This window comes from Zosterops lateralis (assembly GCF_965231275.1).
Source record: "Zosterops lateralis genome assembly, chromosome: 3".
In the NCBI taxonomy this organism is placed as follows: domain Eukaryota; kingdom Metazoa; phylum Chordata; class Aves; order Passeriformes; family Zosteropidae; genus Zosterops; species Zosterops lateralis.
In genome coordinates, this window is record NC_139764.1 from 82,057,077 (window position 1) to 82,071,226 (window position 14,150).

Genomic DNA, 14,150 nt, shown 5'->3' on the forward strand with positions numbered 1-14,150 from the left:
TTGTTACTAAGTGATCAATAAATTTATTACTCTTTTTCAATGAGCTTCCATGATTATGCAAATACCTGAAATGTGACTTCTGTCATTTTAACACACAGAATGTCAATATGAATGTCTTCTAACATGCCCATTATCACTGCAAAGTCAAATATATTTCATAGTTTTGTCATTAAATAACCACTTGAAAATTGTTCCTTCACAGCTAACACAGATTAATTTACTATCAAATAATAAAATATGAGTCCTAATGAAAAATAGGAATTCTATGTTATTGTCCTAGAACTGAAAATATTGTAAGACACAGCCTATCTCATTTCTTTCTTTCCTTAGCTACATCCCAGAACTAATTCCTCAGCAAATAGTTTCTCTAATGTCTGAAAAGAAGGTCACAGCAAACCTCAATCAAAAGGCATAGAATAACAAATTTGACATGACTAAGAGAAATGGGGGTTAGTTCTAACTAGAAGATGAAAGCCAATAGGGCTAAGCAAATATAAAATAAAAAATTAGGCTTATTCTATGAAGAGGGAGACATTAAATTGACCATTGTATAAAAAATGCAACCACCATTACTAAACAGGATGGTTACTCTGAAATTAGAAAATTTGCAGACTTCTTTCAGAGACTTGTCTATCTTCCTTAGGCAGTGGTTAGGTCCAGGCCAGGTAGCAAAGCACTTTGCCACTTCCACTTTATGAAACTGAGTTTAGAAAAGGCCTTTCACTAGACAGTAACGTAGCTTTTTTTTGTGCTAGCAAAGAGAAAGGGGAAAAAAAAATAATGTTAAGAATGTTCTCCAAAACTCCTAGGGATTGATGTAGTTACTGACCTAGACTGGATGCTGTTTAAGTATTTCAGCACTGTGGGATGAATAGTGGGACTTACAGGATCTGTTCATCACTAGGCTGATGTACTCCCCTGTCGCCCTAACTTTTGCAACACTCTTGCCTTGTGAGTGTTTGCAATTTTGTAGTAGAGATTCTCATGCAGCTTCATGTAAACTATGTATATATTTAGAATTATCTAGTTTGTTTACATATTTCTGCTCTGGGAGGAGAAATACAATTGATGGTGATGTTCACCTACGAAGTCGAAGAAGTGGCAACCTGTGTAGCCAATTTTTTGCCTTCTGATAAAAGTGTATATAAATGGAGTCAAAAATATTAAAATAGAACTTTCCTGCCCGACTTTCTGCTGTCTGCCTCGTCCTTTGTGTGTCCAATACTGCCACACTCCCCTGTGTGGGCAAATGCAAGCTCCATCTGCCACTGAACACTCCAGAACTTCTGTTTGTGTGCAGTGCTTATGTGACCACATGCAGCATCCTGTGCCCTGTTATGGGCTCCCAGGGCACAAGGAAAACATTAAAACACTGCAGCAAGTTCAGTGAGAGCCACCAGGGTGGTCAAGGGCCAGAGCACAAGATGCAATGAAAAATAACTGAGAGAAATGGATTTGTACAGCCCTAGGAAAAGAAGGCACAGAGGAGGTTTTTCAATTCTGCTCCTATATACAACCTGCAATATAAAGGCTTTCTAATATCAGTTAAAGGAATCTTTTTATAAAATATCTAAATTTTCCTTCTTTCATAAGAAAAACTTGAATTGACTTTGCACTATAAATGACATCACTTTAAAATGACAGCTGACAGGCCTACAAAAGCTAGTTATTTAAAGTAAATTTTAAGAGGTGTGAGTCAGCATTCAGAAACACGCCTCTTATGTCTGAAAAAACATTGGACAGTAGATTTTAGTTCTACAGCCTATCATTCATTTTCCCAGTTTATGTATTAAGTGCTAAACACCTATGTCTCTATGTGTTTAAAGATAATTTGTATGCCATCCAAAACTGCAAGCCTGCAATCAACTGCAAACATGGCACAAAATAAGTAGGCATCAGGTTAAACCATTTCTTTTTCTGAGGCAATTGCATACTGCTAAAATTTTATCACATTTATGCATCACAGTCTCTATGTCCCTTTCATTTATTTAATGAACTTAATTTCAGAATAAGGACAATAATTTTCAATTCATCACCTCAACTGATCTGGAATCTCATCGAAGTAGTCCTTGCTACAACATAGAGAAATGCCTCATCTCCTCAGTCTTTCACAACACCCAAACATAAGAAACGCTAAACAGTGCTATTTCAGTGTTCAGTTACATATCTGAGGATGTTAGTGTTGGCCCTGAAAAGAAAATGACCTAAGACAGACATGAACTAGAGTTGACAAATTTCTTCCACAACATAGAGATCTCACGTGAAACCCTCAACATAATGTTATCTTTCAAATTAAAAGGAAATTTGAATTGTGTTTCTTTTACTTATCCTAGTGAGTTAAAATTTACCTTCTTGGTTAAAGGCAATTACATTAACAAAAAGTACTTTCCATATACTACTGCATAAAGAAATTTTACTCATAGGACATTTGCTGAAAAATTATCAAAAAGATTTTTTAAAATGCAGTTTTAAAGCCACGAAATGTGGATAAGTACTTCACTCAACTCACAGTTTTTCCAGAATATACAAATGTTTCCACTTACCTTGGATGTCTAAGAAATGTATAATGCAAGAAAATAAACAGCATGAAGCCAAGAACTTTTCAACAGCTTGAAACAATCTCAAAATATTATTGAAGTAACATTTACCCATACTAGAAGAGAAACATTTTCCTAATGAATTTTCCTTCAACGGCATGTTGAAGGAAATAGTAGCTAATGTATTCATATAACCTGTGTATATGTAATTAAGAATCCCTGATTACAAGAAAAATATGCAGACTTTTTACAGATCTAAGAGATGAGAGGTTTACCATAACATACTCAGATAAATTACTTCCAAGTCATATTAATGCTTAAACATTGCAATAGTTAAGACAAAATCCTCCTTTAACAGGAACCAAGCAACCCAGCTGGACCAGTGTCTAAGGACTTCTTCAAAGCCTTAGTGCTTCTAGAGCTACTCCCCTGATAGAGTGGATTGTAAAACCAGTAATTTATTATAGGCATAGACATGATTCAGATGAGATGTAGCTCCAGAGTGTTACATCTCTGTGAGAAACTCAAGTGAAGCCAGAGTGCAGAAAAGTCCTAATTCCCCTCTGGATGTGGCCTGTGAAATGCTAGAAATGGAAGCAAATTTAATTAAATCAATGCCAATCCCCAGAAAAACAGATGGAACTGAGGCATTTATTTCCCAGACATTTTCAAGAGAGGTAATTAGCCCACAAACTAACCTAAAAGATAACTAGTGGAAGGGAGATGGCACTGTTGGTGCTCTCTTAAGGAAAGGCAGTAAGCCAGCCCTTTGCTAAGACCGTGAAATTCTCCAGGGCAATCACACCAGAGGAGAGTAAATTTAAAGCAGCAACAACAACATCAGTGAAATCTACTGAACATACTTTACTTCAGCAAAGCTTCACACAGTTTCCAGAAGGCCTCTGCCACACCATGGTTGAGGTCTCAGGCCTGAAATGACCCAGAATGATCTGTCTGCCCTCCAGCTGGTGATCCAGGAGCTCACAGGACTAGCAGAGGCACTGTGTCAGATCTGTCACACTGAATCCATGGCTTATAGTACTAGTCATTTCTCTGTTTTTCTACTTTTCCCCTAAGCATTTGCCACTGGCTACAGTGCCATAGACAAATCAAGAATAATATTTGGCCTGACCCACTGTCAATGTGCACTGCAATAAAAATGTTCTGTGCCTATTATATCAGCCTCCAACTAGGGGTGTTAAGGCATCTATATAGGCGTCTATAAATTAAGCCTCAAAAAATCATCATTACATCAGATTATTTTGGTGGGAAAAACCAAACCAAGAAAATTTCTTGCTAGAATTATACAAGAAACATTGTGTAGGAAAGGTGATAAAATTAGACACAATATTCCTATGAAATGTATCTCATTAAGTTGCATTTAAAACTTTACGTAAGTTCAAGATCACTTATTTTCTGTTTGGGGTATTCTCTAATCTGGTTTTAGTTTTCTTCGAGGTACCAAGAGAGACAGACAGGTCTTTGAGTCTTTGTTGCTCTGCATTCAGACCCCAGTGAGAGACAGGAGGAGTTCCACTTATTTTTTCTATTACAATTATAGTGCATACATCAGCCATGGATTATGTTTGTCACCTTATTAATTCCTTTAGGTGTTCCTCTAAAGGTTATTTCTAGAATCATACACAAATAGAAGAGGTGTGAGTAATGATGCTTTGCAGTGGCCAGTATATATATATGTATTTTTATACAAATTCTTTGAGACAAATTCTGTTATAATGTAAGATGGTATTACTCCTTTGATGCTAAAGAGACTGAACACATTTACCACTGTGTAGAACTAAACATTTTAAAATTTTAATCAGGAAAGCAGCACATCATTGCTGCCATCAATTCAACCTTTCATTGCAGAAAAGAATTATTATTAAGTTTTTGAATTTTTTTTTTTTTAAATTCTTTCTTGTCTTTTAAAAATCAACAATGTAGATAAACTGATAGTTATGAGCCAGGGCATAAATGCATGTATGTTATTTCTGCTGCCTGTATCTACATCTCTGTGTTTGCAAAGTTCTAATAATTTTAGGGGGATGATTTTTTAAAAAAAAAAAGCACAAATTGGATCAGTGCAGGTAAATTCAAACAATCTCTTTGAATCCAAAAATAAGATTCTTATTCTAGTCATACATAAACAAACTTAAAACAGTCCTTATCTTTTCTACAAATAAGTTATCACTTTTGCTTCAGGAACTGCTGAAAAGATGAAAAATATGATTCCTGAAAATCCACTTTATAGACAAAGCTACACAGAGACTGTTCAAAGGTAGAAATTTGCCTTCGTTCCTCAGGAGTGAAACTTTCAAATAGATTTTATTACGAGAAAAAAAATTGTATGGAGAAATGAAAAAAGCAACAGAGAGGCCTATGCAATAAGAGATGTCTGTAGAACCCACTGACATTTCCAACAGAGAAAAAAATCTGTCATGGATTCCCCTTTTTTTTATTCTTTTTTGTGGGAAGTAGGAGTTTTATAAATCCTAGAAAAATATTTAGGTTAAGCAGGTAATGATAGTCAGTCTTAATAACATCAGAGTACCATGAAATTTCTTATAACAATTCACATTAACTGTGGAGTTATTGCATGATGAAAACAGAACCGACCAGCTAAAAATTCCTTTGCTAGTGTTTTTAATAAGATCATTAACCAAGACATGAAGTTGTCTTGTCTGATACCTAGGAAAAAAAAAATAAAAAATTTAAAAAAAATAAAAAATAAAAAAAAAAAAAAAAAAAAAAAAAAAAAAAAGCAAACAAACCAAAACCCCACAAAATACAAGAAAAGTACTGCTCCCTTACAAGAAAGAAAATCTATACCATTATGATTCAACCCAGCACCAGCCTGCACCTTTTGAAGACAGAGGTATGATGAGTAACTGGGCACAAGAACAGCCTTCCAGTTTTGAACTGTTTGTGGTCCTTCTCTTGCTACCATAAAAGCACAGTTTTAACACATTCATCCTCCCAGTACCGCCTTGAGAGAGGAAAGTTTTATGGAAATGAGCTAGAATGATCAACAAATCTTCAGATCATCAAAGGTTTTTAAGCCTCTAACTCCCCCTCACTGCAGCCTTGGCAATCTGACCGGAGGACTCTGCTGAAGGTCATACAGTTGTCTTTAGATGAACACAGAATTCAATCCAGCTTCCTAAATTCCCAGAATACTAGTCTAATTACACTTCCCCAATTCCTCATGCCTTAAGTAGATTGCTGAGATGATTTTCCTGTACAAGTAGTTCTCTGACTTTTTACACATAGATATATCCTATCACTTTAAAACTACACATTGTTCAGTTGCAAAAATACAGGAGATGGGAGTTGGTTGGTTTTAGTTTGTGTCAATTGGTCTTAATGTTGCATTGGTCCTGATTATTTCAATTAAAACCTCATTCAGCATTCCTATTCAGACAACCATTTTCTTTGTATTTTACAAGCCAATATTTGCACACATATGAGACAATTTTCTGAACACCTGCATTGCCTGCACCCACCCCAGCCTCTCCTGTGTACACCTCTTATTTCTTGTGTGCTCAGGTGGCCCAAGTGCATTTAGTTGCAGTCTCTGATTTGGTCATTAGATGTCCCTGCATGCTTGGTAGGACTCTGCACGAGGTGTGGTCCGTGGTAAACAACATAAAGCTGAACTAGGTCAGTTCTGGGAAGTCTGCTTGCTGTACTTATACTTGATACTATCCTGTTAACAGGTCTCCTCTTTAAGAAGGCCTGTTGTTTACCATTTTGAAGATGTAATCCAGGTGTTTACATATCCAGAAATATCAACTAGCTAATCCCAGTTCAGTAGCATCGTTCCTTCTATTCAGTAGGACAAGATGCTGTTGACTGTCCTTTAAGTCTGCTCTTGCAGTTTGTCCAGTTTAGACTAATGACAATTAAAGATCCAACTGACTTGTTCATATGGCATAAGAATACTTGTACTTTCCCTCTGAGTCTGTGCCTTTGTACAACTCTGGCATTTGCTCAGTACTCATTTTCCTTATGCAATATGCAGCTTCCAAAATAATGAAGTAACTTCTGTGGGGAAGAAAATCTTTGGTTTTCTTATGAGTAGATTCTGTGCAGATGAAACCCTGTTGATTTTCCCATAAGCTGTGGTTTCTCATTAGATGGGATTTCTGGACTCAGCAACTTTATAACCAATCCCCTCTCAAATTTAACTACAAGTCAGTTAAGCCTTAAAAAAATAGCAATAAATCTTAAAATACAAACTCAGGCATAAAAAAACTATACATTGATTCTCTTGAGACTATAAATAACTTCAACAGAAGCACCAAATGCACAGTTAAAGTAGAACAGGCCTGTTTGCATTACACCAAAAGAACTGACGTTATCTTTTCTATCAACAGAAGGAATGTATTTTTGTAATGCACTCAACCAAAAGGAGTTTTCAGAACTGATCATCAGTATCAAAGTATCCATTCTGTATTTGTGGACATGAAATAAGTCTCACAAAAACAGGGGAGAAAAAGTGTTGGAGTCCAGGGCATCCCTCTGGGCGCCCTGGGAAGTCACAGACCTCGGAAGAGAGGCCTGGGACCCGAAAAAAGAGGGTCTGGGGTCTGTGCAGGGGGGGTTTGCCTGGCACAGAGCCCAGGAAGACAGTCTTTGATTTTGGCCCATGAGAAAAACAACCATCAGAGAGAAGAATTGCAAGTCACAAATGTGTTACTGAGAGTAGTGTAGTTATCACTGTGCAGAAGATTTTGTAGTTTTGGATTTTTAGAATGTAGGTGCAAAGGGAAAAGATGGTGGTTTTAGGGCGGTGCCCTGGGTTCTTCTTCTTCTCCCTTGGCATCCATCTTCTGTAGTGATGTGGGCACAAAGTAGTTTCAGTGGATTGGATCAGAGTAGAAATGACCCTGTTAGTATAGGTTATAGACATTGGCACAGAATTGTAAACAATGGGTACGTACTTATATGTATAAGAGGTAGTGACCTCCCATCACGGGGGGGAGTCGCCTCGTGTCCAGGCGGCTGTGAACACTTTGGCCAGACACAGAGGAAATCATATCGTGTCCAGGCTGCTGTGAACATCTTGGCTGGACACAGAGAATTGTGAGATAAGAACTAATAACGCGAGAAACCAAGAAAACTAAGACCTTGAGACTCCTCATCATTCTTGTGCTGAACACCGAGCACCGAGCTCAGCACAGAACACAGAGACACAGAATCAGACAGCAGACCCTAAATCCTTCAAAGGTCAAGAGGGAAAATCATTCCGTTCGTGCCCACACGAACCACCAGCCTTGGAATCTCGGGTGAGAAACAACCAGATTAAAACCTGAGAAAAAAGTGCTTTTCTTCTCTATCAGGTGGCAACCTGAACAAGTGCTGTACAATATTGTTATATTCCCTAATGCTTCAGTAGCTGTAATTAAATTTCACAAAGTCTTTTTATATTATGAAGTGGAACTATATTCAGAAGCACCAGAATTCCCTGATACTAAATGTTTTTCTCTGTAAAGAAATCTCTGTATGTGTAACAAAAGCAACAACTGTAGAAACTATTCTAATTGCTTTCCTAGGGCACTGAAAGAAATTACAGCACTTTGATGGGAAGTTAAACTCTGCAATTTACCAAATATGTGTATTCTTATTTTTTCACTTATATTGTTTATGTGTTGTGAATGTGTAGGACTGTGTCAGTTTCCCCACCCTCAACAACCACTTCAGCAAAAAGATTTTTAGTGAACCTTTTACTTGCTGCTCTTTTCACTATTTTTATGTTCTGTATAATATGACATAAATAAACTACATAATATAAAAGAGGTTCTGAGAAAGTGAGTGTCATGATACATTCTCATTCTATATTTGCACAAACCTTTGCAAAGACCAGATGCATTTGGATTCTTGTATAAAAATTTTTAAGATGTCTCTGAACCCACAACTCATTTTTACAATCCAGTCACAATCCAGAACAAATACAAATCAAGAATCAAAAAAAAAAAAAAAAAAAAAAAAATCACTAGTCTTAGCATCCTATTTATACTATGTCTTTGCCACTTATTTGTCATTTGCTACTTATTTATTATCTATCATTCAGATTTCTACCTCTGTAAATCATAGCAGACAATCTAAAAAATCTAATACATGTATTATGTTGAAGTGGAAAACTATAAACATAAGAAAGGAACGTATCCAGGGCTTTAGTCAGATGAACACATGCATGTAAGCTATACTCTGCTCAAAAGTTGATTCAGTAGATTTTATGAAACTGATCATGTGCTTTAAGTCAATGATATACCATTTTATAGAAATCAAGCCAAAATCATGATGGAATCAAGTCCTCTGTACACGAGTACACTTGGCAGACTAGTTACAGGACCCTTCAGATTATAGCTCTCCATCTGTTGTGTGTTAATGGGAATTAGAATAAAGCTAATTTAAGAGCTGAAAGGCAATGCACTTTCACTAAAAAAGCACAAATCCAGTCTACTAAGACAGTTACAAGAAGACTCAGTAATGCAAATATAAGATACTTATCTGTTCTTGCTGGATCTGTGCAATTTTCTGGAAGGAGAAGCTTTTTTCCCTTTCAGCAGAAGCTCTGTCTTCAGTCTCTGCAAGTTTTCAGAACTGTCTGCACTCATATCTGAGTTCTATAGAAGAAAATTATTAAATCCCATGTGGGACTTTTCAGTTAGTTTTACAAAACACTTAAACTGACAACTATTCTACAGCACACTGTTCTTTGTGGAAAGTAATATAATTTAATGAATGCAATAAAATTAAGCATGTAACATAATTCATAGCAATTTAAATTTATGTGCCATTAACTGCTTTCCTGCAGAAAAGCAAAATATAATTTGAAAACATTTCTCCTCCATTGTGAAGACCTAATTTGGAAGTAATGATGATGCATTACAGAAACATTTCTGTACTTTTTGGTAGGCTCTATAATACTGAATAAGGAGCTCTGTATCTTTGCTTTACGCTTCTCAATCATCCTCCTCATGATAGCCAACACTTTGTCTTACACAAATAGGTAAATCACTTATACCTAGGTCTAGGTATATGCAATCAGCATTTTTCCTCACAGTGAATTCCATTTTTTTATCCAGTCTGCTCCCATGAGGCATGCAGCACACATCGCTCCAATACAGCTTCTACGAATCCAGTAGTGAAATGTTTTTATTCACTAGTTTTGCTTATTTCTTTGTTTTGCTGTGAAATTTGCTGGGTACTGTTTCCAAGGTACATCAGGAAATCAATGTCAAAAGTCTCACTGGGAGAATTCTAATAGATTTGAAATTTTTTACCATGGTACTTAATCTATTTTACCTTCATTATCAGGAATCTTGACACATACTTGATAAGACTTTGTTACTGCATTAGAAAATTGAATACTGATAAGAGGATATTATATATGATAAAAATTTGATCAGACTGTCATATTGTAGCAGAACAGAAGCCAGTTTCTACATTCAAAGAATTACATTATGGAAGAACATGGAGAACACTAGCTCCCTTTCACAGCTGACATAGGAACACTGACAGTGGTCCTATTCATGGATTTGTAAAGTATATGGACTGAAACTCAGTCCGATTCCACATTCCTCTTTCCTGGTTTTGCAAAATTCTAAGATATTTTAGGTAAAAATTATGTCTGTTTCCTGAGTGCTTATATACAGCTTTATATTCCACTGCTTTCTATCATTTCTATTACTCTTATTGTTTCTATTAAGTGTTAGCTGCTACTAGACCTCCTATTTCTTCTGTCTCTACTTCTTCCTTATGATCCATTTTATTTCATCACAATATCTGCTTCCAACTTCTTTTTATGTTGTAGGCTTTTTGGGGTTTTTACACTTGCTTTTATATTTTGCTTCTGAATGAAAATCTGGTCATCATGAGGGATTTTTGCTAATCAGAGTGTGATTTTTTTTCTAATCATTTTCATAACTCCAAGAACTCATTCTTTTAATCTGTGCAAATTAACTTCTCTTTTTTTCTGACCTTCATGAGTCCCAACTTGTTTGGAAATTTTATTCACAGATAAGCTATACTTTATAGCACAAAATTTAAAAAAAATACACAATTTTTCTCAAAAGTGGCCGCTGATGTCTTCATATGCTAACAGTGTCAGACTTTCTGTGAAAGTATCTCACCCTTAAATCCTTCTCTGCCATAAAAAATGTCTCACATTTTTATTGGTGGAGTAGCTGTGACGAATCTCTGCGTCCAAATCCAGACAGCAAATCCTGAAACTACAGTTCTGGAAATATCAGCATGGAAAATGGCCCCTCTTAACAGTTAGAGGGTCTGAATATCAACAATTTATATTGCACCCTGCCCTATATATCTGACCTGAAACCCTGACCTGGAATTCGGATCATCCAGAGACATCCCACAAGCATATCCGTGAAAGCCCTTAGCACACACCAAAAAAAGTTGCTTAATAAATACTGTTCTGTTTTAAAATCAGCTGTCTAGTTTGCGTTACTACTATGACACAACAATACCAGTTCAGAAATTTTAGCTTAGTGAAGTATTCTCTTGGATTGTTCCTAAGTATTGGATTTCCCAAAATAGTTAAATCTTCCATCCAAGAACAGAGAGCCAACTTCAACACTAAGATATACAGATATGTTTTTCATGTATGAAAAGGAGAAAATGGGGAAAATATAGGAAAGAAAAAAGGGCATAATATGAATTTGACAGTCAAGGTGGGACAGAATGTTATTTTTACCTTGCTCTTGTAAGTTTAGACTATTGTCTATATGTCTACCACTTTCCTAGGATAAAGCCAAAATCCTATCAACAGAATTCCTACAAAGCAAGACCATTTGACTGATGAATGCCTCAAAGGTATTTGAGCAAATGAGCCTCATATAGAGCCCACAAATAATTTTCAGAGAAAACTCAGGTCCCAGGAACGTCTTGACATGTCATGACCACATTTACTCATGTGGAGACTCAAGGGCAAGACAAGACAGCTTCTAAAATCCTTCATGGGCTCCCATGTTTTTCTTGTCTCTCTTTTCTGAGCAGTGCTGCGTGTATGCTGCTACAGCTTCAACACTAGCTGCACATAAACACAGATGGACTTTTGGAACTGCTACACAAGTTGCAGAAGTTCTCAAAAATGCACATTCAAACTGAAAACAGAGGCATCTGTGGTAAATGGAGGAAACACAGGGCAGTGACATCCCTCCAAAGACACTGTTCTTTTTCTTCCATCCCAAGTTATTCAAGCTGTCTGGGTGGATAAGATAATGTTGAGTCCTCACATGTGAAGATAGGGTAAAGAGTTTTAAAGTGCTGGTCTAGAAAATTCTCCTGGAACATTTCCATGGAATCTAGCATCCAGGAAAGCAACTGAACCCAAAAACAAGCTTCCAGCCTGATGAGAATGTGAGCAGAAAAAAAAAAAAATTCACAAAAAATACCTTTATGCAGAAGCAGAATCCCAAACAGATCTCAAACAGACAGCAGTAAAACAGCTGCCACTAACATCTTCAAGACATGGCAAGAGCAGTCTCTGATGACCTTCAAATATAGTGTGATAGTAGCATTTATTTGTTACCAGAGTGTTTACAAGAGTACAAGAAGGGCTTGTACAAAATGCACACAGCATCCCTATTCTACAACAGCTTCTTATCTAAATAGACAGGCTGATAAAAGCTAGAGAGAGGATTAAGCACACAAACTGAGCAAGAGGAGTAAGAGCCGGCAAATTTCATGTCAGTTCACCTACTTTTGTTTACTTGTCCTTTGGGCAGAGTTTAATTAGTAAAGGATTACTTGACAAAAAGACAGAGGACAGGATAGATATTAAAGACAGCCAGAGGGGGGGAGAAGAGGCACACAGAAAGTCTGGAGTGAGGCTGAGCTCAGAGTCTGCAAGAAATGAAGCTCAGGGGGTTGCAGAAGGTGGCTGCATGGCACAGGACAGTGCTGTTCCTAACTGGAACTGTAAAAAGCAGTCAGATGTCTATGTGTGAACTGTATGGGGACAGAGGCACTACCCTGTCTTCCCTCTGACAAGTGCATAGAACAGACACAGCCCTGAATTGGTAATAACGACACACGGCCAGCCAGAGTGTCTCACATAGGTATGAGGCTATACAGAAAAGTTGGTTTTAATTTCTTCTGTGGCAGAATCAGCCTTGAGCTGGCTCCTCCAAAACCATGTGTCTGGCTGATCATCAGTGTGATGCAAAAAAGCTGCTGGATCCCAGAGGGAGCCTATTCTTTGCTGTCTCAGACCAGAATGATGAGGAATCCCAGTTCAGTGCTCAGTTCTCTCAGGGGTAAGGTGAGAGGAATGCACATAACACATCCTCTTCCATCAGCACTGAGCAGAGCACCAGGCTCAGCTGAAAACAGGGCCTGGTTTCTGAAGCCTGCATCCTCCAGGGATGGCCCTCATTGCATTGAGGCATGAAGAAGCTGAGACCACTGTGAAGGTAGCAACAATGACTGAGAAACTGAAATTAAAATTATATCTGAAGAGGAGCTAAATAAACCCCCAGGCTAACACAATCTGATGGGAGATAGAAAGAAGGTACACTGCAGTTGCTTATTTTTTTCTAATAAAAAGTAAGCTATTTGGCCTTTTAAATTAATTCTCTGCTAAATTTTGAAGACAGAAGCTACTTGTATATTGCTGTAGCCATCAGTAAAATGCAGAGGGAAAGATGGAGGAACTGCCAGTGGATGGTGGTATTGTATAAGATAAAAGAAGTAGTTTCTCACTTTTTACCTTTCAGTTATCAACCAAGGGTAGCTAATAAACACAATAATCCTCCACTCCACTCTCAACTTTCAAAATAATATACCATAGTGGGCTGGAAAGCACCTTCAGGCTGAGACACAGAGGAGATGAGAAAAACGCAGAAAGAAGCAGAATGAAATTAGGAGATGGAATGAAATAGGAAGGTCAGAGAGCAGAGAAAGCAGATGGCAACATGGGGAAAGGAGACCAGACGAGAGGCCAGATGGTGACCAGGGGAAAGAATCAAAAAATGGTACTTGGACAAATAATTGGTTGGAAAATGTGATTTTTAAAAATGGATACAAAATATTAATCAAAGACTGAGAATTTAGGGTTTATTCTGGACTGAAAGGGAAAGAAAATGGGATTTATGTACAACAGATTTTCTTCTCAGCTTCTCCTTTCCTGCCAACCATATGCCCCATCAGTGCATCTCAGGATGCAGGTTTTACACTGGAAGTAACTTAACCACCACTGATCCTATATTGCAAAAATATTTTTGAACTCCCATTCTATTACTTTGATCAATTCTTGCATTCATTCATGGGGAAGCGTAATCTTTAATTGAAAATTTGTGTGCACAATGTTGTTTAAAATTTTGAAGCCTATTTTAGGAATCACAGAAAGAATTATGATAAAAAAATAAAAATCTGATAAAAACCAATATAACAGTATAATATTATATAATAGTATAGTAATAAAAACAGGTTATTAACACCATTTCTAGAAATACACAAAATTTTGCCTCATCACAGAATTCTGCTCCAGACATGAAAAAATTCTATAAATTCAGACTAAACGTTTTCTTCTTTGAAGTGTAATTCAGCTTCCTAGACTCCTAATTGTATATGGAATAATTCTTTCTG